This window comes from Aotus nancymaae, unplaced genomic scaffold (assembly GCF_030222135.1).
Source record: "Aotus nancymaae isolate 86718 unplaced genomic scaffold, 86718_ANA_hifiasm-v0.15.2.pri h1tg000029l, whole genome shotgun sequence".
Taxonomy (NCBI): Eukaryota; Metazoa; Chordata; class Mammalia; order Primates; family Aotidae; genus Aotus; species Aotus nancymaae.
In genome coordinates, this window is record NW_026988442.1 from 57,188,629 (window position 1) to 57,214,565 (window position 25,937).

At 33.0% G+C, this 25,937-nt stretch overlaps 1 long non-coding RNA gene across 1 annotated transcript in view; it reads right to left on the bottom strand.

Annotated features, from left to right (window-relative positions):
* LOC135276939 (uncharacterized) overlaps window positions 1–25,937 on the bottom strand; it is a 199,539-nt gene that overhangs the window by 123,113 nt on the left and 50,489 nt on the right. The gene's annotated exons all lie outside the window — the stretch shown is intronic.

Sequence of the window (25,937 nt, forward strand, 5' to 3'; positions counted from 1 at the left end):
TGCCATTTTTTTCCTACTGCCTTCAAGATTTTCTTTCTACTTCTATTGAAGATAATATAGGAAGTTGTGACTAGAAAAATAGACAAGGAAAAGAAACAATAAACAACCATATCAGAAAGGAAGAAATAAAATTGTTTGCAGGTGACATAATCTTAGGTACAGAAAACTTGAGAGACTTCACAAAAAATAAAACTGTTTGATTGAATAAATAAATTCAGTAAAGGTACAGAATAAAAAATCAACATTCAAAAATCAGTTGCAATTCTATAAACTAACAACTAACTCTCCAAAAATGAAATTAAAAATAAATCTTATTTCCAATAGCATCAAAAATTTAATCAAAGAGATGAAAGATTTTTATACTGAAAACTATAAAACATACTTGAAAGAAACTAAAGTAGATAGCGGTAAATGGAAAGGCATCCTGTATTTATGGGCTAGAAAGATTAATACTGATAAAATGTCCATACTGGCTGGGCATGGTGGCTTATGCCTTTAATCCCAGCACTTTGGGAGACCCAGGCGGGCGGATCAAGAGGTCAAGTATATCGAGACCATCCTGGCCAACATGGTGAAACCCTGTCTGTACTAAAAATACAAAAGTTAACTGGAAGTGGTGGCATGTGCCTGTAATCCTAGCTACTCAGGAGGCTGAGACAGGAGAATCGCTTGAACCCAGGAGGCAAAGGTTGCAGTGAGTGGAGATCTGGCCACTGCACTCTAGTCTGGAGACAGAGCGAGACTCTGTCTCAAAAAAAAAAAAAAAGTTCATACTATACAAAGCAATCTATAGATTCCATGGAATCCCTGTCAAAATTCTAATGACATTTCTCAAAGAAATAAAAGGATCATTTCTAAAATTCATATAGAACCCCCTAAAACTCAAGTTGCCAAGGCAGTCATGAGAAAGAAGAACAAAGCTAAATGTATTACAATTCTTGATTTCAAACTACATAGCAAAAGTATAGTAATCAAAATGGTATTGTATTGGCATAAAAACAGCTACATAGACCAGTGGAATAGAAGAGAGAGCCCAGAAATTAAAACATACATAGTCAACTGATATTTGACAATGCTGCCAAGAATACCCAATAGGGAAAGAATGGTGTCTTTAGTAAATGGTGTTGGAAATACTGGATATCTATATGCAAAAATATGAAATTGGATCTCTATCTTGTGCCACTTACATTATTAACTAAAATAGGATTAAAGGTTAGAAGTGAAACTGTAAAATTCCTAGAAGAAAACATACTGGGGAAAAACCCTTTGACAATTAGCAATGGTGATGATCTTTTTGATATGACACCAAAAGCACAGACAACAAAAGCAAAAATAAACAAGTGGGACTACATAAAAACCAAGCACATAATTACACACACAGTAAATTATCCTTGTACTATTTGTCATATAATTTTATCCAGGATGTTGTCTCACTTTATCTGAAGATAATATGAAACATCTTTTCATTAATGTATAGATACTTGTTCTAGATATTCGTGACACTTGAGCATTTTATTTTGCTAGCTTTTAACTTATTTTGGATATGCTAAAATAGAATTGAGCTGTTTTAATACATAATTTAATAACATGATGATCAACTTTGAAGTGTTCCAAAAATAATTTGCTACTAAATATAAAATAGTGAATTGTGTTGATGTCAGTTTAAATCAATAATTGTTTTATTCTCCCCTTTGCATTTTATTAAGTTTTGTTTAGTAAAAATAAATGGGTGTAGTTAAAGCTGTCTTGTTGATATATTATGAAATATATACTTTTGCTTATCACTCAGGATATATTATCCTTTTTAAAGCCTTGAGTGGGGGAGATAAATGCATAAAGGCTGCTGTGTGCCACCTTCTCTGTCCCCTCAAACCCAACATAAACATACTTACCTCAAATTCATGTTCATATCTACAAAGTTATGTTTCTGCCAGAGCCATTACAGAATTATCAAAATTTTACAAATCATCTCTCTGATTGGAAAAATATGTTATTTTTATTTAAGTATATAAAAAAGAGCATTATTTTTATTTAAATATATAAAAAAGCATTATTTTTCAAGACAAAATATGATCACTTATGAGTCACAAGATGGTCTCTATACAACAATTTGAAAACCTAATACCACACATGACACGGATGACTCTGATAAACACGATTCAGTAAAAGAAATCAGACACAAAAGAATTCATAAAGCGTGACTCTTTTGAGACTGGTAGAAAAAGTCAGAACTAATCAATGGACACCAGGAAGTTAAAGTGGATAATACTCTGCTTCTTGATTTATATGCTGATTTTATCTATCTAAACTATCTATCTATCTGTCTATCAAATCACCCATGAAAATTTTCTGATATGTACGTTTATAATTTGCACGTTTGCTGAGTGTTATAGTTCCTCAAAACAAATTTCAAGAGTCTACTCCAACTCTTGGGATTTTAATTTATAATTTATAAAAGTTTAAAAATTTATATTAATTTATAAATTAAAGTTATAAACAGAGTTTATAAATTAAACTGTTTAATTTATAAGTAATTAAATAAACTCTCTGTTTAATTTATAAGTAATTTTGCCTTCAACAAAAATTTTAATGATTAACTTGGACTTTTGTTTCTCTAAATTTTATTAATATTTATCAAAGTTTTACATACTCTACAAATTTGTCACACAAAGAATATAATTCAGAGTTCTTATTGAAGTGGATAAAGAATTTGTGCCTTTGCTCACGAAGATGGATTTTTTCTTTTTTTTAAACTTCAGGGACAGTTCAATAGGAACTCATCTTTTCTACCTGGATGTGATATATTTTGAAATATCTAAACCATTAATAAGGCTTTTAGACTGTGGTTAGGTAGCAACTTTCTTTATGTTATGCCTGTGAAAATTGTACTATAGAGCATCATATTTCCCTACGTATTTCTATTCTCCATAATTTCACCATGACAGACTGTTTTTTTGTTCCATTGGCACTAATGTGATGGATGAATGCATTAAACATGAAAGGCCAAATATTTGATGATCATAGAAACCCAAGGCAGAGAATGTCCATTCCTAATTCCAAGCAAAACTAGGTAAGAGTAGAAAAGGGAAAGACAGCAAAATAATTCATAAACAAAATAAAATGAGGTTTCATTATTCCTATCATAGAATAATGTACCTTTTGGTGCTAACAACATAGATGTTAATTATAGTTTTTGTAATGGTAAGACATATATTTTTAAACATCAATTTAAAAATTGAAAAAAGTAGAAATTATTTACTTTAAAATTGTCAGAGAAAAAAGATAAAACTAGTTAGCTTGTCTTATAAAATTTCAGTGTGCTGAGTATGTCACAAGCTAGTCAATTATATTATCATGTTGAAACTGATCTAACATTAGAAAGTGATTCCTCATATTAAGACAAAATAATTCTGCCTTACAGAACTCAAAACAGTAAAGACAAACATGTAACTCACTTGAATTATCTCTTTTCCAAGATTTTTGTATGTCCCTTTACTGCTTATCATATAACAAAGTGTCCTGACCCTTCATCATCCTATGTTACATGTTTTCTACAGATGTGCTCAGATTTGCAAACACTCCTCTTGAAGCAGTGTCCAAACATACACCCAAAGGCAGATTCCAAAAAACTTAAACTTTGGCCCTTTCCAACATCATAGCAGGAGCCCTAGAACATGTTCACATGATCTTATGGTTTCATAAAAGTTTCAAAAGTAAGATATTTTAATCTCAAAAGATTGCAAAGGATTGAACGTTTGGGTTTTGCATAATTCTTATGTTAAAATCCTAACCCCCAAAATGATGGTATTCCGAGGTGAGACCTTTGAGAGGTAATTAAGTCATGAGTGTGAAGCCTTCATGAATGAGATGAGTATTCTTACATAAAGGAAACCAAGGAGCTCTCACCCTTTTTCTGCTAAGTAAGGATACAAAGAAAGGATGGTAGTCTGAAACTGGATGAGCGTTCTCACCAACACCAGACAACATGGACACCCTTATCTTGGACTTCTGACCTCCAGAACTGTGAAACAAAAAAAATCTTTTTTTTTTTTTTTTTTTATAGCAACCCAGTCTACAATCCTTTGTTATTGCAGCCCAAACTATGACAAAACTGCTGCCACTTTACATTCCAACTTCCCCTTTGTCATAATTCACCTCTTGTCTGGAAGAATTGGAGGATTTGGGGGTATTTTAGGGATCTAGGCAAAGGGAAATTGAGTTAGTTAAGTGGAATAGTTATGTGGTTCTTGAGCATTAAAGCTCATTGTAACAGTGACATCTATTTTTACTGCTTGAAGACTTACAGTCTGCTGGTCCATTCAGTAGTGTGACACAAAGGTAGAGGGAAAGAAATTATATCAACAAATAAATGTACACTTCAGAGCCCAGCATGGATGTAAATGGGTAATGAGGTTTGAAATGTATGGATACAGAAGCAGAATGTGGGAAATATTCCCACATCTTAGCTTTCAAATGTGAGGGAAATTTGATAGAGATTTCTTCAAATTTGACAACAAACTCAAAAAAGTGACTTTCTGAATAATGCGTTGTAGACCAGAGAGCAATTCTTTATCAATAGCAAACTATCGATAACAAAACAAATTTTGATAAACTTTGCTAGTGAAAAGACTGAAATAGCTATTACCTGTGTAAGGAATAATATGACAAAATCATTTTGTATGAAGAGGAAATCAGTGTATAAAGCCAAAATATATACAAAAACCATATCACAGAGGTATATCGAGCAATTCATTAATCTTAAAAATAATGATATTTTTCTAGATTTGGTGATGTCCAGTATTGTAAGTTTGTTAATGTGCAATTTGTTGTGATTTTTAAAGTTCTAAATACATATTTTTTATATCAAAAAAATTCAGTGAGTTGAAAGGAAAGATATGCTTTTATAGATCTCAAAAATCTCTCTTCCATTGAACTACCCTAATGTAGGTAGGGTAGTTTTTTTTCTATTATTTACAATCCAAAACATTGAGTCCATTTCTAACAATTGAAAGCTTCTTAAGTAGTCTGTTCCTGGGAAGAGCCTTAGAACTGAGTAAATGTTGATGAGATATTGGGAAAAATCCTAGGTAGTTTGATTATTGCAAAGTGACCCCAGAACAGGAGAATTATGGAGGAAGGATGAAAAACTTCATGTGTATATCAGTGTTTATGACAATACATAAAGACAATTCAAAAATACAGCAATGTTTGCAACATTAGCTACTTTATTGCCTTCACCCTTCCATCACTAAATTATGTTTTTTGTCAAAAGATATTTATGGGTTCTAATAATACCTTTGTGCAACATTTACACTTTATAGAACACTGCTGCACACATGACTCAATGTCCTTGCCATTTTTTTTCTCCTAAAAACTCACACAAATGCTTTGGTCTTATCTTTCAACTTAGATTTTAAAATCATGAACATGCTATTGAATTAAACCTTGTCAAATAGTTGAAAGTGTCACCATTCTTTCAAAGCTTGCACAAGGGAAACTAATTTTCAGTCTTCCAGCTTCTCCTTTTGATGTCCTCATGAAAGTGTTAATTATCAAATTTATTGTTTAGCTTTGTTAGATAACATCTACATAAATATGTATCAAAGTAAATATTGTTACTAAGAAATTATTGGACCCCAGAGTTTGAAGAAAGGTATTATTAATGAATTGAAGACATGCTACAGTAAACCCATGGGATTGTGGAAAGTGTGTCAGAATGAGAGACAAAAATATGAATTAGAATCAAAATAACTGAAAACTAAGGAAAATATGATATTGGAGCTAGAAAAAAATATTTAGGCAGTAAATGAGTATAAGAGATTCCTTGCCAAGGTTTCCCTTTTAATAAAATGTAGCCCCCAAATCATTTCTTTTCTAACAAAGAGCATCCTGAAAAATCAAGCTGCAGACATAGAAAAGCCAGCAGCTGTGCCAATAGGAAAAGGCTACCTGTGGGTCAGGCTTGTTCAAGATGGAGGTTCCATCTTCCCTATTCTTTGTCAACCACTTGTAAAGAAGTAAACAACATGGTGCCAGCCAGGTAGATAATCCATTCACATAATAAAATATTACAGTGGAGTGGCCATCTTCTTTGCACACTATGCAAATGGCACACCTGATCTGACCAGTATCTTCTCTCCTATGTAACTCAGACACCACCTCCTCATGCTCATCTATAAAACCTGATGCATTTCACTATGGAACCAGAAGACCCATTTAGGAGCACCTCATTCTCTGCAGGAGAGAAAGCTTTTCTCTTTCTTTCGCCTATTTAACCTCTGCTTTTAACCTTACACTTTGTATGTCCACATCCTTTATTGAATTATATTTGTAAAGTAAATATTATCATTTATATTGAAATATTATCATTTTTCTATGGAAATAGAAGAAAAATCGTCCCACTTCTCAAGAAATTGATCTCAAATTCCAAGATTTCTTAATATGTACCTTGATTGCACATGTAGATTCAGATGTTTTTTATTTCCTTTTGCATGTATGCAAATAAATCATACAAATCAAAAATTATTCTAATTATATTTTTATAAAATGTTAATATTTTACATGCAAATGCCTATCAAATATGATAATGTTTTAAGAAACTGGAGTAATTTCAAAATCTGGATCATAAGCGAGAATCCAGGCATAAGATAAATGAAGAATGAAATATTTATTGACTCCAATCATCACCTTTATGTTTTACTGGTTCCCTGGTCCATAGTTGGTTAGACACAACAACAACAACAAAAACCAGAGAGTGCAAAGAGAAGAAATAAAGATGCTGTCAGAGACAGAACATGGTAACAGTGAAAGAAATGACAACCAGTAGAGGGGAAAGCAAAAAAAAAAAAAAAAAAAAAAAAAAAAAAAAAACTCCAAGGTAGACTCACAAGTATTTTTACTAAGTTAATATTAATAAATAAAGTTTCTTTTGGCAATGTCTTATCAAAAACTGTAAGAAATATTCAATATTGAAAAAGGTGGTTATTAATAAACACATTATAATTATTTCCATAATAAATGTAATTTGAAGTAATTATTTTGTTTATAGAAACTGAAATCAACTTCCCTGGAAAATGTATTTATGTGGAGCAGGCATCCTCCAGCTACATGCATGAATTCACGAGCCTGAATTAATCCTTAGTTTCCATAAAAGTGCTTGGACATAGCACTCAAAATAAAAATTTTCAGTCAGCTTAGGCTTAACATTGGTCTAAAACAAAGTAATGTCCTCAAATTCCAATAGTTAGCAATAAAATGTTTATTTATCTCTGCTATGGCAGATCTGTCTTGGATCAACTGTATATTTTCTCTACTCTGAAACTAAGGGTGATGGCAGGGGGAAATGAGAGACGTAGCAGATGATGAGTTGGCTGTTGATGTTTCTAAGTGGCACATGTTACAGGTTCTTTTTTACTCACATTTTATTTCACAAAGCAATTCCAATAACCCAGTCTCAATTCTGTGCTCTAAAATATATACTTCTTCTGTAGCAAGATTTTTAAAGGGAGACTGGACATTTTGAACAATAATATGATCTACCAAAAGAAGTTTAGATTTTATTTTTTCCTTATTTTTTCCTCACTTTTCTAGAGTTATTGTCCAAGAATCTTCAAATGTAGGACATTGTAATCATTAAGTTTACAGTTCACTCAACTTTTCTCCATTTTGGTGACAACAAATAAGAGGATCAAGGTGACATTGATCTATTATATAGAAAAATCTATTGTTTATATTTTGTTTGATTGGATAACTACTTTAAATGATTGATTTAGAGCTTACAAAAATAGCACAATTCTTTGCTGGACAAAAGGCAAAAATAATTGAAGGCAAACGTACTCATCTAGTTATAAAACAAAGTAGTCACTTAGGTATCTAACATTCTTTTAAAATAGGTAATTTTTTCATTATTTAAGAAAACTTTTAATTTGAGACAATTGTACATTCATTTGAGGTTGTAACAAGTAACACAGAGAAATACTGTGTACCATTTACTCAGTTTCCTCTAATGGTAACATTTTACAGAAGTATAGAACCATGTTACAACCAGCTGTTAATATTGATACAATCTGCAACTCTTACTCAGATTTCCTGAGGTCTACTTTTATTCACTTGTGTGTGTGTTTACGTCTATGGAATTGTATCTCGTGTGTAGATTTATGTATTCATCACAGAGTCAACATACAGAATAGTTCCATAACCACAGGATCTGTTGTGCTGGACTTTTATTACCATACTTCCCTGCACACCATCCCAAGTTATAATCTATGGCAAAACTAAACCATTTTCTACTCTATAATTTTGTCATTTCAATAATTCTATATAAATGAATTAATATACAATGTTTAATCTTTTGGGATCGATGTGTTTTTACTTAGTACTTGTCAGATCAACCAAAGTTCTTCTATGTATTAATCATTGGTTATTTTTGGTTGCTGAAGAGTTCTTAATGGTATAGATATGTTATAGATTATATCATTCATTTAAGGGCAACTGGGTTATTTTCAGATTTTTGTTATTATAAATTCTGTCATTTCATTATTTATATTTATTTTTTTGAGACGGCATCTCACTCTGTCACCAGGCTGGTGTGCAGTGGCATGATCTTGGCTCATTGCAACCTCTGCCTCCTGGTTTTAAGCTATTCTCCTGCCTCAGCCTCCCAAGTGGCTGGGACTACAGGTGCATGCCACCACACTGGCTAAATTTTTGTATTTTTAGTAGAGACGTGTTTTTACCATGTTAGCCAGGATTTTCTCAATCTCCTGACCTCATGATTCACCCCAAAATGAAGAACAATGGGAGAATCATACTCCCAAAATGCTGGGATTACAGGTGTGAGCCACCACACCTGGCCTCTTCTGTTTGTTATTCCTCTATTCCTCATTTCTTTTATGTGGATTGTGTGAACATTTTTTAGAATTTTATCTTCAGTGATTTATAGGGGTTTTCTGTGTACTTTAATTAGTAGTCACTAGTCGCAAAATACTTTGTGACTTATCTTAATCTACTGGTATCAAGTGAAGTTTGGAAATTTGATTTTACTTAAGCTCACTCTACCCTATCCTCTTTTAAATATAATTGCCTTGAGTGTCAGATAATATTATCATTTTTGTTTCAATCATCAAACATAATGTATAAAATTCATGAGGATAAAGATAATCTATTGAATGTGCTCATCCTTTGCTCTTATCATTGTTCTTCATTTTGATGCTCCATTATTCTTTTTATAAATCATTTTATGTTTGATGAAATTTGTTTAACCACTCTTTAATGGTAGATGTACTAGAGGCAAATTATTTTTGTTTCCTCAATCTAAAAATGTCTTTATTTCCCTTCATTCATAAAAGATAGTTAGACCATATAAAAATTTTTTATTTGGCCAGGCGCGGTGGCTCACACCTGTATCCCGGCACTTTGGGAGGCTGATGCAGGTGAATCACAAAGTCAGGATTTCAAGACCAGTCTGGCCAAGATGGTGAAATGCTATCTCTACTAAACTACAAAAATTAGCCAGGTGTGGAGTGGCAGGCACCTGTAATCCCATCTACACCAGAGGCTGAGGCAGGAGAATCGCTTGAACCTGGGAGGTGGAGGTTTGCATTGAGCCGAGATGGCACCACTCCACTCCAGCCTGGGCCACAGAGCAAGACTCCATCTCAATATATATATGTGTGTGTGTGAATAAATATGTAATTTATTCATATATATATATGAATAAATGTTTCATCTTAAATATACACCCATATATTTAAGATGAAACATATTCATAGATATATTTATCTTGCCAGATATATCTGATATGGTTAGATTTTGTGTCCCCATTCAAATCTCATTTGGAATTGTAGTCACCATAATCCCCAGAATCCTTATGTGTCAAGGGAGAGAGCAGGTGGAGGTAATAATCATGGGAGTGGTTTCCCTCTGCTGTTCTCATGATAGTGAGTTCTCCCAAGATCTGATTGTTTTAAAAGGGGCTCTTTCCCCTTCCTTTGGCACTTCTCCTTCCTACCACCTTGTGAAGAAGGTACCTTGCTTCCCCTTCACCTTCCACCATGACTGTAAGTTTCCTGAGGCCTCCCCAGCCATGCTGAACTATGAGTCAATTAAACTTTTCTTTATAAGTCACACAGTCTCAGGCAGTTCTTCATAGCAGTATGAAAACAGATTAATACAGTAGCTTTATCTTGACAGATATGCACATAAAATGTATGTAGATATTTTCTTTCAGCATTTGAAAAGTGATATGCCACTTTCTTCTGTTTCCTCTGATTTCAGATTTGAAATATGCTGTAATTCAAATTGGCATTCCCCTGTTGGCAATGTGTCCTTTATCTCTTGCTACTTTTAAGTTGGTTTGCTTTGTCTTTAGTTTTGAGAAGATTAATTATTATGTGTGTTGACATAGATTTCTTTGGGTTTAACCTTATTTGGGATTCTTTAGCTTCTTGAATAGTTTCATTTGTCTCACCATTTTTGGCAAAGATTCAACTATTATTTATTTGGATACTCTATTTACCCTACTGTTTTTCTCTTCTTATTCCAAGATTCTGATAGAATGAATACTGTGTATATATCTCTCTCCAATACACGTGTAAATGTGCACGTGTATTTTATAGATGAATAAACAAGTGTTTTCTTTCAACACTTGAAAGATGTTCCATTTCTTTTGTTTTCTGTGATTTGAAATTGTAAATCAGTGGTAATTCAAATTGGCATTCCCCTGTTGGAAATGTGTCATTTATCTCTTGTTCCTTAAAAGGTTTTACCAAACTTAAAAGTAGCACAGGTTCCTGATTTTATGTGTCCTTGATGACACTGAGTCTATACCCTGTCTTCTCCAGTCTAATATTGGGTCTATCTGTCCAGTTTTCACTTTGGTCATTTTATTTTTCAGTGTTAGAATTTCCATTTGGTTTATTCTTAAAACATTTATTTGCCAAGATTTCTAATTCTTTGTTTCAAAAGAATATAAATTGCTTTTTGAAGCATTTTTATGATGACTGCTTTAAAGTACTTGTCAGTATATCCTGACATATAAAATATCCTCGTAGTGGCATCAGTTGATTGCCTTTCTTAATTAAGTTTGTGCTTTTTCTGGTTCTTAGTGTGATGGGCTATTTTAATTAGAATTTTCATAAATTATTCTTTCCAGAAAATACTTGTTCTTGATATAATTGTTTTATACAGATCTTTGGGCTTATAGTACAGGCACTTGGATTTATAGGAAATAATTTAAGTGGAAGCAAGTGGTGCTTTTGCACCCATCACATCATCACCTCTACAGCTCTGGACCCCAGTAAGCACTGCATGCAAAATCAGTTTTAGGTGTCGACATTTTTTGTGGAAATTTATGAGAAGGGACTGGTTTCTGCTCTTGTTAGTATAATGGAAGAACATACAAAATTTTACTAATTATAGAATCTGTTGAAACTGAAAATTATGGAGGAAGAAAATAAAAAGAAATTAAAGAGATTTCTCCTTGAAGCAATTATAGAATAGTTTTTTTCAGGCTAAATTATCACTGAAAATGACTATGGAAGGTGGAAAATTTGAAAAAAAAAAAGAGTTCAAGACACAGGAGAGTTTCAAAAGCATGAAAGAGGTATCAAAGATGACATATTTAAAAAGATCAAGGAAATGCAGAGAATTGATCCCACATTTGGTTCTGATGTCTTTAGACATGTGCTGATTCAAAATGTATCTATGAAGCCAAAGGAAAAGCAACAGCTGAGAAGCTGAAGTGGCAGTCAATGGGGTTGAAGGGCAAAATTTGAAATTAAAATCCCACTAAGGAAGAGTGTCATGGGGTTACTAGGCAGCTCATTTTGTGATTGAATTAGGGCAATCAGCCCATACCCTAACGTCTGACAAAATAAAAATAAGTAGACTCTGGAAAAAGATAAAAATTGTCTGGGAGTGGTGGCTTATGCTTATAATTCCAGAACCTTGGGAAACTGAGGTGGATGGATCACTTGAGGCCAGGAATTCAAGAACAGCCTGGCCAACATGGTGAAACCCCATCTCTACTAAAAATACAAAAATTAGCCAGGCGTGATAACATGTGCCTGTAATCCCAGGTGCTTGGGAGGTTGAGGCACGAAAATAACTTGATCTTGGGAGGCAGAAGTTGCAGTGAGCTGAGATCATGCCACTGCACTCCAGCCTGGGTGACAGAGTGAGATCTTCTCTTAAAAAAAAATCATCAAAGCTTTAATTTTTATATTTTTAAATACATATTTTCCATGGAAAAAGAATGCAAAAATGCAAAATTTTACCAAAATCTTGAAGAATAAGCAGATAATAGAAACAGATTTAAAGGAGACTGTTATTAAAGTTAATACACATGAGGATTAAAATAATTGTGATTATTATTCAAAAAGTTGAATATAAAGACAGAATATAGAGAACATTGATAATGATAAAAAATGAAATAGAAAATCTGGAACCTGCAAATATAGAAATTAAAATTAAGGACACAATAAATTTAATTGGAGACTTAGCTGTATGAAAGAGTTTATTAACAAATTAAAAGTTAGATCATAGAAAACTGTATACGCTAAAGAATAAATTAACAGAAATCAAGCTAAATGTAGAGAAAAGAAAAAGATGTATGGAGAAGGCATAAAAAAAAATCTAAAATACATGTACTTAGACTCCAAAAAAGTGAGCAGAGTGGAATGAGGCAGAAAACTATACATGCGATAATAGCTGAGCGTTTTCTAAAAGTAACAAGAGACATGAAGCCACAGTTTCAAGATTTGCTATAAACCTTAAGCCAGAAAAACATAAATAAAATCAAGCTTGCAACCAAAAAATAAAAGAAATTTTTTAAAGTAGTCAAAGAAAAATAAAGGAAAAAAAACAGAATAAGGACATCTTCAAAGTGATGAAAGAAAATAATTGACAAACCAGAATTCTATATTCATGAAAAGTTTCTTTCAAAAGTCAAGGAAAACTACAAAGACTGGGTGAAATTTTTACCAGAAGATTGATATAAATGCAATCAATTATTGAAGGAAATCATTAAGTCAGAACGGAAACAACCACAGATGCAAGCAATTAACATCATGGTTAACTGCGAAGAATTAAAAACATCCTCCTCTTTTCTGAAATTAAGAACAAGACAAAGCTTCCTGCAATCATCGGTTTAATTTTTCAAAGTACTAAAGGTCTGGTTTGTCACAAAAGATAACAAGAAAATAAAAGTTTAATGATTGACCAATACGAAAAAAAAAAAACCCATTATTCAAAGTTAATATATTGACAATAAAACATCCAAGTTAATCTACAAATCATCTTTTACAATTGAAAAGCATTTTAGCAACGGAATTGCCTTTCTACATACCAGAAAAGGAAAAATAATAAAGACGATCTTAAGAAAAAAATACAGAACTAATACTAACAGAATTATTATAAGGTATTTTGATTAACATATTGAGGTACCATTAAAAAATAAATTTTTATATAACAGAGTTATAGAACTTACCCACACATCTATGGACAGTTTATAAATACTGCACATAGCATTATAAAGAGTAGTAATGGATAATCTTCAATACTTTTTAATTTCACTCAACGAATGTTTATTAAGCATTTACTGGGTGTTAGGGACTGTTTTAGGCATTTGGATATAGAGCTGTGAACAACACAGAAATAGACAAAACTATCTTCTTTCATCAAGCTTACATGCAGGCTGGTTTTCAGCCCTGGCTGGATATTGGAATACTATGGGGGAGTTGAAAAATCACATTGCATAGGCCATATGTCTCAGAATTCTGAAATTCTGTAGTCCAAAATGGGGACTAGGAACAGGTTTATTTATTGCTTCATAGTATTTGTAAACATTTATAGGGTACATGTGATATTTTAATGCCTGCATATAATGAGTAATGATCAATAAATACTTGTATCTTAATTGGATGATTAGGTAAAATTATGAGTCTTGAGATCTAACTAAAATGAAAATAATCCCAAATAAATTCCAGTGACTTTTACATTAACATATGATAGGCAATATCATACCTTCTAAAAATAGCATCACAGATTAGTTTCCTACCCTCAGATTAGGCAAATATGTCTTTAATAGATCAAAAACACTTTCCAACAAATAAAAAATCAATTCAACCCTTTTTAAACTAATAACTTTTGTTGCTCTGAGAATACCATCGAGTGAAAATGCATCATCAAGTGGGAAAATAGATAAAAATACTAAGAAAGCTAAATATTGACAACATTATGGAGAAGCTAAAACTCTTACTAACCACTGTAAATGTAAATTGGTGCAATCATTTTGGAAAGATGATTTGCTAATTTGTAAGCTCTACTGTCAATGAATATTGACTATAGATAAATATGGTATACATATATTCTTCAACCAAGCAAACTCATGCAAAGGAATATATGACTAGATTACATGCATATGTGCACCAAATAACTTGTACTGAAATCTTTGTAGCATCTTTATTTGTAGTAGTCTAAAATCGGAAACTGCTCAAATGTTAATCAAGAGTAGAGTGAATATAAATCCTGTAAAATATTTATACAGTGGGCTAGTAGTTTCCCTGAAAATGAATGAACCACTATTACACAAAAGAAAGTAAATGAATTTTAGGAACATAATATTGAGTGAAAGCAGCCAAACACAAAGTAAATAATGATGCATAACTACATTTATATGAAGTTAAAGGCTTGAAAGATAACTATACTGCATTAAAAATTAGAATAGGGTTATCTTTGTGGAAGAGTGAGAAGGTTGTATAATACAGGGATTAGGAAGAAGCACAAAGAGGACTCCTGGAGAAGTTGGGAGCAAGAGGGCCAGATAGAAACTTCCATTCATAGTCCACCCTGAAGGAACACCAAATTTAAACAACTAACTACATATGACATTTTATATTATGTATGATATGTTTGGCTCTGTGTCTCCAACCAAATCTCATCTTGTAGCTCCCATAATTCCCACAAGTTGTAGGAGGGACCCGGTGGGAGATGACTGAATCATGGGGGTGGGTCTTTTCCATTCTGTAATTGTGATAGTGAATGGGTTTCAGAGATCTTATGGTTGTAAAAACAGGAGTTTCTCTGCATAAGCTCTCTTTTTATTGCCTGCCATCATCCATATAAGATGTGACTTGCTCCTCCTTGCCTTCCACCATGATTGTGAGGCCTCTCCAACCACGTGGAACTGTAAGTCCAATTAAAACTCTTTTTTTATTTTTTTTTCTGTAAATTGCCCAGTCTTGGGTATATCTTAATTAGCAGTGTGAAAATGGACTAATACAGTAAATTCATACCAGTAGAATGGGATGCTGGTGGAAAGATACCCAAAAATGTCAAAGCAAATTTGGGACTGGGTAAGAGGCAGAGGTGGAAACAGTCTGGAGGGCTCAGAAGACAGGAAAATGTGGTAAAGTTTGGAACTTCCTAGAAACTTGTTGAATGATTTTGCGCAAAACGCTGATAGCAATATGGACAATAAAGTCCAAGCTGCAGTGGTCTCAGATGGAAATGAGGAACTTGCTGGGAAATGGAACAAAAGTGATTCTTTCATTTTCTGAGGAGAAATTCAAGCCAGCTGCAGAAATATTCATAAGTAATGAGGAGCTGAATGTTAATCCCCAAGAAAATGGGGGAAATGGGGAAATTATCTCCAGGGCATGTCAGAGGTCATCCTGGTAGTCTTTCCCGTCACAGACCTGGAAGCCTAGAAGGAAAAACTGGTTTCTTTGGCCAGGCCCAGGGTCCCAGTGCTGTGTGCTGCCTAGGGACTTGGTGCCCTGTGTTCCAGTCACTCCAGCTGTGGCTGAAACAGGCCAAGCTAGAACTTGGGCTGTGGCTTCAAAAGGTGCAAGTCCCAAGCCTTGGCAGCTTCCACATGGTGTTGAGCCTGAGAGGGCGCAGAAGTGAAGAACTGAGGTTTGGGAAACTCTGCCTAGATTTCAGATGAATGGCAACGCCTGGATGTCCAGGCAGAATTTTGCTGTAAGGGCAGAATTATCATAGAGAACCTCTGCCAGGGCAGTGAAAAAGGCAAATAAGAGGTGGGACCCCCACACAGAGTCTCTACTGGGATACTCCCTAGTGGAGCTGTGAGAAGAGGACCACAGTCCTTGAAACCCCAGAATGGTAGATCCACTGCCAGCTTACACTATGTGGTTGGAAAAGCCACAGAAACGCAATGCCAGCACGTGAAGGCAGCCAGGAAGGAGGCTGTATCCTGCAAAACCACAGGGGCAGAGTTGCCCAAGATTATGGGAACCCACCTCTTGCATCAGCTTGACCTTGATATGAGACATGGAGTCAGATGAGATCATTTTTAGAGCTTTAAGACTTGCCCTGCTGGATTTTGAGCTTGCATTGGGTCTGTAGCCCCTTTGTTTGGGTCAATTTCTCCTGTTTGGAATGCCTGAATTACTCAATGCCCGTACCCTCATTGTATCTAGAAAGTAATTAACTTGCTTTTGATTTTATAGGCTCATAGGCAGAAGGGACTTGCCTTGTCTTGGTTGAGACTTTGGACTGTGGATTTTTGAGTTAATGCTGAAATAAGTTGAGTCTTTAGGGAATGTTGGGAAGACATGACTGGATTTGAAATGTGAAGATATGAGACTTGACAGGGGCAGAATGATATTTTGGTACTGTGTCTCCACACAAATATCATCTTGTAGCTAACATAATTTCCATGTATTATGGGAGGGACCCAGTGGGAGATGACTGAATCATGAGGTTGGATTTTTCCCGTGCTGTTCTCATGATAGTGAATGGGTCTCACAAGATCTGGTTTTAAAAATGGGAGTTTCTCTGCACAAGCACTCTATTTTTTCCTGCCATCATCCACCTAAGATATGACTTGTTTTTCTTTGCCTTCCGCCGTGAGTGTGAGGCCTTCCCAGCCATGTGGAACTGTAAGTCCAATTAAACTTCTTTCTTTTGTAAATTGCCCAGTAGTGGATATGTCTTTATCAGCAGTATGAAAACACTCTAATACAACATACAATAAAGCACCATCATAAGAACCAAAAATCAAAGCATAATTGGATTGCTTCTAACACAAAGAAAATATGTTGGAGGGGATGGATACTCCATTTATTATGATGTGATTATTGTGCATTGCATGCCTGTATCAAAGTATCTCATATACCCCATTAATATATACACCTACTGTATATCCACAAACATTTAAAATTTAAAAATTTAAGAAAAAGAAGACTCCTGGGCTCATACTGCATTGTGTCTTTATTTAAATGGTGATTACATGGGCATGTTCACCTAGTTAACATGCTTTCACTTTTATAGGTTATACATTAATGAAAATTTGTATAGTCATACATACATGGAAGAATGAAATCAGTTACAAGCCCATCTTGAGTAGGAATTATTTTTTTTCTAAAGCATCCATTTTCAAACCAAGCTTAAAATTTCTGTAGTTGGGGCACAACTAAGTTTTGAGTCACTAGCTGAATATTCCACGATTTCAGTTTTTAGACCTTTTTGAGGCATATAAGAGCATTAATTTGGTCAAATTTTTACCTATAGAGATATATAAATGCATGGAGGGGTGTGTGTGTATTTATGCATGGGCACTGGGAACATGCAAGTCCAAATATTAACAATTATCTACATAATGGAATTAGAAGTCATTTTTATTACTCACTGCTTATATTTTCTAAGCATTCAACATGCAAATGTATTCCATGTAAAGTGGGAAAGTGAAAAATTACTCTTCTAAAGAAAAAATAATTGCCAATGAAGAGAAAACAAACAACGACCCAATGCAATGAATAAAGTAATGGAAATGAAAGTGATAACATCGCCTGTTGCTGTGACTTGAGTCCAACTGACAGCAACCACAATGGCAACTTGTGGAGGCAGGTGACATAGCCCTTCTTAGTTGTTCTCACTGCATAGTCTTAGAAATTGAAGACTTCTTAATAAGAAAGATAACAGTAGCCTCTGATATCTGAAACTGATCTGATGCTTCCACCTAAATGTGTTATTCATTACAAGCTGACCATTTTTTTCTTCAGTTGGGCATAAACCATCTTGCAGAATACTAAGTTTGGATAAGGATATTCTGAAACTTTGATAAATATAAAAAGAAAACAAAGCTATCTCACAAAGTGTCCTCTCTTGGCTAACGTGAGTGATGATTGTGAACTCTGCAACAAATACAGTTTTTTCTTCATTCCAGGCTCCCTTTCTTATAGGTAAGATTCATTGGATACTGAATGATAGAGTTGCCCCTAATTAATGTCAGCATTCAATTTAGAGCAAATTTCTGCTTCCTCAGACACTCCCGCAAATGACCTAACCAGAGTCCAAATACTATGCAAGTTTTGCGCTAACATCTTTTACTGAGAAACACATTTTCCCCATGCTATATATTGTCCCTCACTGCAACAAATAATACTTGTAAACATCAAGGTGTGTTCCTGATGAATTTTTGCTGAAGGTGCTATTTTCTTAATAGTTTATTGACTAACTTTATTATATTCAGTTTTGGTGAGATTTTCAGTCAATTTCCTTTCTGTCTGGCATCCTGGGTAGGAGAAATAACTTATAAAATTAATGTTGCCTATAAAGTGTGAGCAGTAGGAAGATAATTTTTCATGATGTTAAACTCTCCTTGTTTACATGACTCAACTGCATACGTGGAAGAATTTCTTAAAATTGACCTTGAGTTAATGATATTTAAACCTAAAACATTATAAAATTCACTTGTAGTTGTGATTCAAAACTTCTGGTGGTTCTCATGTTACTTTAAATCCAATGATTAAAGAAAGTCATATTCATGTGACTTGGTGACCTCAGAATATAGCAACAGAAAGCTTATTTTGTACAAGTCACAGGCTGGACATTTTGTCATCCAAGATAGAAAGAATCAAGGGGCATTACAACCAGTTTTACATTCATGAATGTTGAAATCATCCTTAGTCATTTAGGAAAAACCTAATCAAATTAAAATAGTAACAGTTCTATGTTAAAGTATTTGATGAACAATCTTTGCAGAAATGCTGTGAAATATAGCTGGGCAACTTAGAGACAACTTAGTTTTTAAATAGTGATATAAAGTGGTACTGCAAAAACAGGCACTCTATCCTAGGAATTCTAAGAAAGGACAGTGGGCCAGATTAATAAGTTCCATAGTTAGTTCCGTTGTCATAAACTACACAATATCATGCCCTTGAAAATACTCATTCTAGTTTATAATTAATGGCAAAATCTCCTTGAGATTGAGTAGATGAAACAAAATGAACTCAAGTAGGAGGTCAGTTTGAGGGAGATTTTTTTTCCTTAAAAAAACATACACAACATAGTTTCATATTTAAAATTCAATTTCACTTGGTAGAATGAAAGCAGCATAGTGCTGCTTTATGTTTACAGGGCATAAACGCCTTCAAAGTATGAAGGCTTAGCAAAATACACTTTAATAAGAGCCAATTTTGAAAATAAAGGTAAATGAAATTACAAAGGCAGGAATCTGCTTGGGAAGGACAAAATAGTGTGCTTGCTGTCCAACTTAGGAGTACATGTAAAATGAATGTCACTCCCTAGAGGTCCATTTAGCAAAAATGCTTTTTTAACTCAAAAATGATGTTAAATGTGATTGGTTTAATTCTTAAATTACATTAAAATTAAATCTAAAATACAAAAGAACAATAAATACATATTTAGTTTGTCTTGATGTCTTCTTTCGAATTCTCATTTTTCTTCAATATAAACTTACTCAGATACAGTAAAAATACTTTGTTGTCAAATGCAAACAGTATACTCTTAACGAATGTCTTTAATTTTGTCATGTGTATTTAATTTTGTGCGTTTATGTGAATATATGTATGCTTATAAAGAAAAAAAGAGAGTTTAAATGTAGATTCTGACTTGATTTCATAAATTTTAAAAAATATATTTGGAGTACTTTGTAAGATTTAAAAGAACAGTGTATAATAAAGAAAAAATAATAGTCAAAGAGAAATTTTATAATTAAAAACTCTTCAAGTTGAAATATGTTAATAGATTGAACATATCAAAATATTTTAAAGCAATTGCCAAGTAAATATGAAATGAAAAAGAATATGTAATAACACTGTTTATGCAACTTCAAATGTTAAATTTCCTGACCAGTCATTCTTCTCACAAAGTATGTTGTAAATAATGCATTATTTCATAATGTTGCTTTATGTTTACAGGACATAAATGTCTTTATTCTATATGTAGATGGATAAATGAACATGTAAAGTTAGTGTTTGGTGAGTTTTTTATGTTACTAGTTTGTAACAGGTAATTATTCCTATAAATTTCTTATAGTATGTTTCCTTCATAATATGCTTAATGTCAATTTCTTATAGACTATGTAGTTGATGCCTCTAAGGTATCACCATTTTTGTAAAGAAAATAGTATGGTTTTTTGTGGCAAATACTACTTTTTCCCAAGCTCTAATTTCTAAGATTCATGAACATGAAAAGAACAAAGCAATTACAATGAACGGCAATTAATAAGTAGGCAATGCACCCAAAAAGTAATATGCTAAATGTATGTTAATAATATGTGTAATACTAAAGTAATATATATAGTATTTAATCCTTATTTTTAAAACCCTAACTCATTTAGAAGTACTAACGTGAATATTGGATTTTATACATATTGAAGTAATAAAAGATATTGAATGTGTAATCTGTTCTATTATAAGAGGAGAAGTTATGAAACATATGAGTTATAAATTCCTTTTCCTAATGAATCTGGAGATAGTATTAACAGTATACTACATAGAAATTATGCAATATATCATAAGATTTTGGTTGAATTATATTTAAACATTTCAAAAAGTGCATAAATGAGGAAAAAATGGTTTATCCTGTGAATTTTATATGTTTCATCTACATAAGTGGAAAGTGTGCAAGCTAATAAGACTTCAAGATTTCTGCCTCCCTCCCAAACAATCCTATTTTAAACATCACATAGCTATATTTACTATGCCTGATCTTATCGTATGTTTTCTATTTCACTTTTATTTGTTTTTACTACATTATTTATGTATTTGTACTTAAACAATGTTATTTTTGTTCAGGGAGAAAATTAGATTGCTCTTCATGCAAATCTGTGTTTATAAGTACCTATGAATTTTGGAAAATCAATCACTTATCCATTAAAATCAGTGTTTTTGAAATAAGTAATATAATAAATATTTTTATATTTTATCAAGTACATATTATACATTTATTAAAGCAAAAGGTAGAAAGAGGTAATTTAACTATGTGTACTTATAATTTAAATAATTGACATTTTTGTCCATATATTAATGGAAAGAGTTGTCTATTACTTAAGTAGCTTTAAAATGGCAAAATGCCATATGTCATTTTGAAAGTCATACACTGGATAGATTAGCAACACGGTTTGAAACATTATCCCCTACAGGGGAATCTATTCACTCAATAGATTATAACAAGTGACAACTGCATCAAGTTTCCATTGCACAGCACAGTAAGCTAAGAAAAACCCCAAAACGTATCAATTCGTTATGTTATTCTCTCATGTTAGATCTTGGACAATATCACTTAGACTTAATTTTTTATATTGAGATTTTAATGTTTTTATTTTTTAAATATATAGTAGATGTACATACATTGTGGGCTCATATAGTTTGACACATTTATATAATCAAATTAGAGTAATTGAGCTGCCCATAACTTTAAACATTTTTCTTTATTCTAGGAATATTCAAATTGTTCTCTTCTAGCTATTTTGAAATGTACAATAAAGATTAATGTTAACTATCGTCACCCTACTGGTATTATCAAACACCAGGTCTTCTTTATTCTACCTAAGTGTGTATTTGTGCAAATTAATCAACTTCATCTTATTTTCCACTCCTTCCTACCCTTCCCCACCTCTGGGAACTAATCTGCTCTTGACCAATCTAATCTCTATCTTCATGAGACCTACTTTTTTAGCTCCCACATATGAACAACAAAGTGATATTTGTACTTCTGCACTTGGCTTACTTCACTTATCATAATGACCTCCAGTTCCGTCATGTTGCTGATAATGACAGAATTTCATTTTTTATTCATGGGAGAATAGTGCTTCATTGTGTATATATACCATATTTTCTTCATCCATTTACCCATGGATGGGCGCTTATGTTTATTCCATATTTTGACCGTTGTGATTATGCTCCAGTAAACATGGGAGTGAAGATATCTCTCTGATAATATTAACTTCCTTTCTTTTGGATTTATACCTAATAGTGGAATTGCTGGAAAACATGGTAATTCTATTTTTAGTTTTTTGAGGAAACATCATACCATTTCCCAAAATGGTTGTACTAATTTACATTCCCGATTAAAGTTATAAAAGAGTTCCCCTTTCTTCACATCCTCATCAGCATTTGCTATTTTTTTTTGTCTTTTTGATGATAGTCATTGTAACTAAGATGATAGCACATTGTGATTTTAATTGCAATTCCCTGATGATTATTGATGTTAAGTCTTTTTCATATACCTGTTTGACATTAACATGTCTTCTTTTGAGAAATGTCTAGTCAGATCAATTTTTTTAATTGAGTTACTGGGATTTTGTTATTGAGTTATTTGAAAACCTTATATATTGTTATAAATCCTTTGTCAAATGGATAGTTGGCAAATATTTTCTTTAATTCTGTGGAATGTTTCTTCATTCTGTTGATTGTTTCCTTTGCTGTGCAGAGCTTTTGGTGTAAGCCTATTGTTCCAATTTTGGTTTTGTTATCTGTCCTTTTGAGATCTTACACAAAAATTCTTTGCCCAGACCCAATGTCCTGGGATGTTCTTTCAATATTTCCTTCTAGCAGTTTCATAGTTTTGGGGATTGGATTAAAATCTTTAATCTATTTTGACTGGAGTTTTGTAAATGGTGAGAGATAAAGATCTAGTTTTATTCTTCTGCATATACAGCCTTCCCAGCACCAGTTCCGGAAAAAGCTGTTCTTTCCTTATTGTATGTTTTTTGGTGCCTTTGTTTAAACTTAGTTGGCTGTAAATGTACAGACTTATGTTTGAGTTCTCTACTTTGTTCCGTTGGTTTATGTGTCCATTTTTATGTAATTTCCATGCTAATTTGATTTCTGTAGTTTTATATTTGAAATGCGCTGCCTCTAGCTTTGTTCTTTTTGCTCAGGATAGCTTTGGCTATCTGGGATATTTTGAGTTCCATGTAAATTTTAGGATTTTTTTTTAAATGGATTCTTTCTGTCACCCAGGCTGGAGTGCAGTGGCACATTGGCTCACTGCAACCTTCACCTCCCCAGTTCAAGCAATTCTCCTGCCTCAGCCTCCCGAGTAGCTGGGACAACAAGTGCGTGCTACAACACCCAGCTAATTTTTGTATTTTCAGTAGAGACGGGGTTTCACTATGTCAGCAAGTCTGGTCTCAAACTCCTGACCTTGTGATCAGCCTGCCTCAGCCTCCCAAAGTGAGGGATATTTTTTCTTGATGTCTGTGAAGAATGTTATTGGTATTTTGATAGGGAATGCATTGACTCCATAAAATGCTTTGGATATTATTTTCATGTTAACAATATTAATTCTCCTAATATATGATTATGGAATATTTTCCCATTTATTGTATCTTCTTCAGCTCCTTTCATCAGTTTTTTGTAGTTTTCCTTCTGTAGGTATTCCACATCTTTGACTAAATAAATTCCTGGGTATTTTACATTCTCTATAGCTATTGTAAATGAGATTGCTTTCTTGATTTTGTTTTCAGGATGTTTACTGTTGGCATACAGAAATGTTAATGATTTTGTATGTTGATTTTTGTATCCTGCAGCTTTACTGAATTCATTTATCAGTTCTAACATTTTTTTTTTTTTTTGGTGGAGTCTTTAGGTTTTTCCACATATATGACCTTGTATACAAGGCTAATATGACTTCTTCCTTTCCAATTGAATATCCTTTGTTTCTTCTTTTTACCTAACTGCTTTGGCCAAGACTTCCAGTATTTTATTGAATAAAAGGCTCAAATTTAAAAGTACTGCTTCTCAATTCTAGTTGATCAATCAAATCACCTAGACAACTTTATGAAATACTAATGCCTTTTTCCTTCTTCATCGTTTCTGATAAAAAATGCTATTATCATGGGCCCTGGGCAAGAGTATATTTCTTTAAAGTTACCACTAGTAGTATAACGCATAGTCAGAGTTGAGCACAATTGACTTAAAATCAACTATATAATTACTTTTAACATATTTAAGTTGAAATAAGTATAATTATAAATTATTATCCTCAGAACCTAACACATATTACTAACTATGACCTGTTATGAAATCGGTATAGCACTACGGTTTTGGTAGAGGGCAAGAGTATTCAGCTCTGTGTCACAAATAAGTAAGTGTGAATTTCAAAGAAAGCTGAGAATGTATGATGTTTAAAAAGTAATTCTTTTTAACGGCACAAATGTCCATTTTATAAATGAAATACTCTATAGAGTTATATATGAAAAAATATTGGTTTTAAATTAGACCAGTATAGAAACACAGGCTCTAATGTTTGCTATTGGATTAATTGTTAATTTTTCCAGATCTTGATCTCTTTCTCCGTAGATCATAAAAATTTTTTACAGTCATTTTGAAAGTTTATCAATGGTAATTAATCATTTAGTAGTTACATAATAAATGCCAGTCTCCCTTAGAGTATTTTCATTACTTGTGTGTGCTTTAGAAAAGTAATTATACAACTAAAAGTCAGGCAGATTAATTCTTGAATAAAATATGTATCAGTGTTTTTTGAAATCTACCTAGTAATTCTACACTAATTAACTAATTAGTCCAAACTAATTAAACCAATAAAATATGGATTGACTACTGAAATTTAAAAGAGTTTTATAAATGGACCCACTTATAAATATTACCTATCAGTCCATCTGTCCATGATAACATTAAAAAATTCTAATTAACTGTCAAGAGTTTATAAATATCTCAGTCATGTAAGATAAATTGTATTTCCAGTTGTTCAGAACTATTTGTTGATGGGCAACATTTCTTTTGGCTTATTAAATGCAATTCAATTTTTTTGACCTTGACAAAATAGTATCTCCATTATATGCATATTTACATTATTTTTTCTGTGCTTTTTATTTTCAGACCCAGAATTTCTGTCCATGGCCAATACATTCAAGATTCTTCTGCAAATCTATACAGTCATAGGTGCTGACTAAAAATTTGATGAAGGGAGGTAAGGCATATTAATTTCCTAGATATCTAGAATGGCTAGATTATAAAACCCAAAAGGTTATCAATTCTACAAATTGCCTGCCTGGCTTCTTTCAGATGCTCTGCCTACTCTTTTCAACTTTGGATAGGTTGTAGGGATGTGGGACATAGAATATGGCTATGTAGAAAACAGGGAACTCTTTGAGAAACTCCATCATCACAGGAATATGATGAGATATAGCTCTTGTGATAAAAGCACCAAAATGCCTTGTTCATTCTAAACTCTTGCTGTTGCTAACTACACTGTCTATGCTTTATGTCTACAAGAACTGCCTTAGCAATTCTTGAATATCATAATCTGTCTTTTTTTTTGTGGGTTTATTTTTGTGAGTTTACATATACAGTTCACTCAATAGGGAATGATCTTTCATTTTGTTTGCTCCTAGTTAGCTGCTATTAATCCCTGAAATTCAGCTGTGTGCTGTCTCTTCTGGGAAGCCACCCCTATCATCTGCCTGCTGCCTGGGTAGAAACCCGGGCATGTGTATTCTCACAGCATATTGCTCTTATTCTATTTGAAGCACTCCTTTCAATCTATAGATATTCTTTTACTTCTAGGTAAAAATCTGGCTTATGGCAGCATCATTCTGTATTTCATAAGCTCATTTTTGAAGACCAAACATTAATATGTGTGGAATATATACATAACATTTATTTTAATATGTGTATTTAAGAAGTAATTATGACTTTTTC